Below are 5,210 nucleotides of genomic sequence, written 5' to 3' on the forward strand. Positions count from 1 at the left end.
GCCATGTTCCAGCCCTTCGGTGTCTTTCCCTGTTACATGTAGGAGCATCAGTCATGATCTGGGGTGGAAGATGGCCTCAGTTCTCACTCATCCCCAAAGCAATCATCTGCGCAGAAAAGCAGACCCGTTTATGAGAGACTATGGTCTGCAGCAGGGCCACCCGGGAGGGGAGCAGAGCCGCCTGAGTCCACGTTAGCACTGGCCCTCCCCCTCCCCATACACAGATTCCGACAACCATAAGTACGCAGCTTTAAAGTGGGGCTCAACTTTACTTTTAGCAGTGCAAGAAGCTCAGAGTGACTTCCAATCTCTGAGGCAATCTCTGACCAAGAACTGCTTATCATGGTTTACGATGCTGGCCCGAGGCGTTCAAAAAGATGGTACAGAGCATCCTATCCGGAGCAGCAAACGGACAGCCCCTCCCTGAACATGAGTCACGGGCATTTTTTGTTGAGTTTTGGTAGTGCTTACAAATAAGGAAATTTCACCTTAAAATATCCAGAGTCCTCATTTACTTGAAATTCAAAAGATCAGACAAACTAGGCCCACAATCCAGCTTGATAGCCGTCAGCTGAGGCACAGTCCGAAGCTGCTCCATTTAGGCCTGTGGAAACTCCCTAGTTCTCCCGTCGCCACTCCTCCCTGTCGCTTCCATGTGCATCACCCACCGCCCCCCTTGAGGGCATCTGCACCTGCAGCTCCAGGCTGTCTAGACTGTCATCCCAAGGCAGGTTCCAAGGAGGCCCAAAATGGTGGGATGACCTGCCCAAGTCACTGAAATCCTGTGTTGTTCTCATTATTGTTTTCAACAATGTGCTAACTTTTCTTTCTTTTCAAAAATTATCGTAGAGGTTCTCAGATTGCAGGACAACCGGATAGTACAAGCCTGAGGCCGAGACTGCCAGGACTGTGGGGATAGAGGGGCTCAGATGTCCTCATCTTTCAATAGAGCTGTTGGTCTAACTCCTATATATATATATATATATATATATATATATATATATATATAGTAAAATTGACTTTTTTGTATACAGCTCTATGAATTTTAACACATAGATTTATGTCATCTCCACCACAATCAGGGCATAGAACAGTTCCATCACCCAAAACACGCTGTCTTCTCTGCCCTTTTATTGTCTCTTTCTTCTGCCTCCCCCAGCCCCTGGCCTCCACTGGCTGATCTCTTCTCCATTACAATCGTTTGTCTTTCAAGCCTATCAGAAAAAATGGAGCCGTACACTCTGCAACCTTTCATACAGGCTTCTTGGGTCCTGGCATAATGCTTTCTGGATCGTTTGAGTTTTGCGTATATCAGTAGTCTATTCCTAGTTATTACTTATTCTTCTGTATAAACGTATCACAGTTTATTTAAAGACGGAAAGTTTTCATTTGAAGTGCAGAGGGATTTTTTGAGAGATGGGGTAGAGGGGTGCTGACTCAAACTGGGTTGTGAGAGCTGATAGTTAATTTTTCAGAAATTGTGCCAGCTGATTGATAAACACGACCATTAAAGAGTCAAAGTAAATTAAATTAAAAAGAAAGGTAATACATACTCAACACTTATCACTTTCTAATTATGTGCTACATTTTGCTGCTACTTAAGCTCATGAGGTGGTTTCATCTACTGTATCTGTATGATAGGAACATTACAGAATGCTGTCCGACTTCCCACCTTCGCATTCAGTGCCTTCACGTCGGTGCAATTGAACCAGTCATGATGGGACTGTTTACACCATGGAAATCTGCAAGTGCTACATACAGATCAGGGCCCCTCCCTCCCTCCCTTCCTTCCTTCCTTCCTTCCTTCCTTCCTTCCTTCCTTCCTTCCTTCCTTCCTTCCTTCCTTCTTTTCTTCCTCCCTCCTTCCTTACCACCTTCCTTTTTTCTCCCAGAGAGCAGTTGTCCAGCATTTACTAGCACACCACAGGCTGGGGGGAAGTAGAGAGAGCCTATACCGCACTACAGAAGAGGGCTCATCATTGTCCTACTTGTCCCCGACTCCAGGTTGTTCTATGGATTCAAGCTGGGTCAAAGCCTGTCCCCTTGAGGAAGGAACGGGGGGGCGGAGGGGGGCGGTGGGGCGGGGGCCGCTGGCAGTGTAGTGCAGTGGAAAGCTCTGAGCTGGAGCAAGGATGCCTGGTTACTGCTCTGCCTCAGGGGCATGGAGCAGGGTTCTTTTTTTAAAAAAATATATATTTTATTGATTTTTTACAGAGAGGAAGGGAGAGGGATAGAGAGTTAGAAACATCGATGAAAGAGAAACATCGATCAGCTGCCTCCTGCACACTCCCCACTGGGGATGTGCCCGCAACCAAGGTACATGCCCTTGACCGGAATCGAACCTGGGACCCTTGCATCCGCAGGCCGACGCTCTATCCACTGAGCCAAACCGGTTAGGGCTGGAGCAGGGTTCTTTATTCCCACCTTCCACCTATTCCCTCAGCATGAAGCCCACCTAGAAGCACTCCTCTTTAAACCCCACTCCTGGCCCAGCTCTGCCCTGCACTGGACCTCCTCAGTAAAAGGAGGGCTCTTTCCAAATGGCAATCTACAGAACCCTAAGTTCAAGGGCACCCCTTCCCGGCATCACCAGTGTGTGGCGGGGATGAGGGGATGGGGCAGGGGCTCTAGGCCCCCACCCCCCACTTGAAGTAAATCCCCTTCACTTTTATGCTTCACTTTAATGTTTTATAGATGAGGGATTAGCATAAGATTTCCTTTGAGAGAAAAAGAAAGGTTTCTGCTGCTAAAAGAAAGTAAAAACGTTTTGAAGGTTAGTGTTTAACCCTGAAGACTCCCTCATCTGAATACAGCACGAGCCTCCTGAATGGTCTTCCAGTTTCCACTCTTGCCACCTCCCTGTTCCCCAACCCCTCTGCTTCCCACCCCTCCAACCACCTCACATATACACACCCAGCAGCCACAGTGATCCTGTGAAAATGACAATCAGATCATATCGTTGTTCTCCTCAAAACTCTCTGACAGCTTCCCTTGGTAGTCAGGATAAAGTCAGTCTTTAATATGCCCCATAAGATTCTATAGCACCTGGCCCAAGCCCTCTCTGACTTCATCTTTTCTCACTCTTCACACATTGCACACCTGACCTCTGTGCTGTTCCTCACAGGCATCAATCATGGTTTAAGCACATTTCCACCCCAGGACCTTTGCACATCTTTCTGGAATGCTCTTCCTCAGAGTACCACATGGTTTGTTCTCTCAAAGATATGGCCAAATGTCACCATCAGTGAAGCTTTCCCAAATCCTATCAAAACTTTTTTTCCCTATAACTCCTTCCTTCCTAAAATATGTGTTTTATGATTTAAAAACTAAGCCATGTTCAGTTTAGAAACGGCAGGAAAATGGAAAAGTACAAATAAGAAAATAAACATAATTCATTACCATAAACCCAGAGATAAACAACTAAAGAGATAAACAGCTAATGTTTTGCTATATTTCTTTCTAGAATTTCCCTTTCTTGGTCTTACTCTTTTGCAATGTTAATCAGGCACAGAGTTAAATAATCAAATAGATCTACAAAGCTTTTGAAAATCAGCAATTTCCTACCCCTTCCATGTTCCATACCCAAGCTGAACACTTTCAATCACTTTAATTTGTTTTTGTTATTGTCTCCAAATTTATTAAATAAATAAATACGTAAATAAAGAAATAAAACAAAAACACTTTTAGATGTTATTTATTGATTTCCCACTATGTAAAGTGAGGATTTTGATTCTCTGCCCTCACCACACAGGCACACACGTTCCATCCCTCTGTCCTCCTAATATATAGTACTTTAGGATAGTCAACATCTAGTGTTACATAATTATAACTGCAAACACAATGAATCATTATATCATTAGCTTTTCTTTCCAAGGATTTCTGTTTTGTGTGGCGTTACTAATTTTATAGCTTCCTATTTTATTGTTTCCTTAGTTCTGTGTACTTATCAGCAATAAAAACCCAACTTCACTAGTCGCCTGAATCTTCTCAACAGATACACATTGTGTGTCCTGTCACTTTAATTTCTTCAAGCACCCTTCTCCCTTTGCCTTCTTACATGGTCCGATCTAAAACGGTGTCCCTGGCCCAGCCGGTGTGGCTCAGTGGTTGAGTGGCAACCCATGAACCAAGAGGTCCCCAGTTCGATTCCCTGTCAGGACACATGCCTGGGTTGTGGGCTTGATCCCCAGTCAGGGACATGCAGGAGGCAGCCAATCGATGTTTCTCTCTCATCAGTGTTTCTCTGTCTCTATCTCTCTCCTTTCCTCTCTCCATAAAATCAATAAAAACCTATTTTAAAATATTTAGATAAAATGGTTTCCCTGTGTATCTGGGCCATCGCTGACTCTCTGGAACTTCTCTTCACCATCATCCCAGGCGTTTTTGGTTTCCTGATCCTGACATGTTTATTTTCCTGTGGTTTACTCCCATGTTTCGGTGGGGCATGTGCTCCAAGAACTTCCTAAAAAGGCTGCATGAAAAGTACATGTTTTGAGACTGCACACCTGAAAATGCTGTTGTTCTACCTTCACAGCTCACTGGTAATTTCACTGGAAGTAGAATGTCAGGCCTGAAATCATTATTCTTCAGAATTTTTAAGGCATGGCTCCATTGTCTTCCAGCTCCAGGCTTTCTCAATAGAGGCCATTTTAATTAACGATCCTTTGTAAGTGGCATAGTTTTGCTGTCTGGAACGTTTTAAGCTCTTTGTTTGGCTTAGCGATCTGACATTCATGAGGATGTGAGTGTGGGACTGTTTTTACCCATTGTGCAATTGTGATGGGCACTTGGTGGCCTTTTTAATCTGGAAACTTATATTTTTCAATTCTGAGAATTTTTATTGAATTCTTTATTCGACAATACTGTCTTTTGTTGTCTCTCTTTCTGAACTCCCCATCGTTTCTGAGCCATGCCTCTCTCCCGTGTTTATCCACCTCTTTGTCTTTTTTCCCCTACTTTTTGAGAGGTTTCTTCAAGCTTCCAATTATTCTGCTGAGATTTTCATTTTGCCGTCACATTTTTAATTTCCAACAGCTCCTTTTGTGCTCTGAATATTACTTTTTTATATGGCATCCTGTACTCACTTCACAGTTACAAGATATTTTATCTCCTTGAGCATTTAACGAGACCTTTTCCTCCCTTCCTCTCCCTGTCGCTTATGTTTTCTTCTCCCTCCATAGTCTGGTTCCTCCAAGTGGCTTTTTCCCATG

The sequence above is a fragment of the Myotis lucifugus genome, unplaced genomic scaffold, assembly GCF_000147115.1.
Source record: "Myotis lucifugus unplaced genomic scaffold, Myoluc2.0 scaffold_312, whole genome shotgun sequence".
Lineage (NCBI taxonomy): Eukaryota > Metazoa > Chordata > Mammalia > Chiroptera > Vespertilionidae > Myotis > Myotis lucifugus.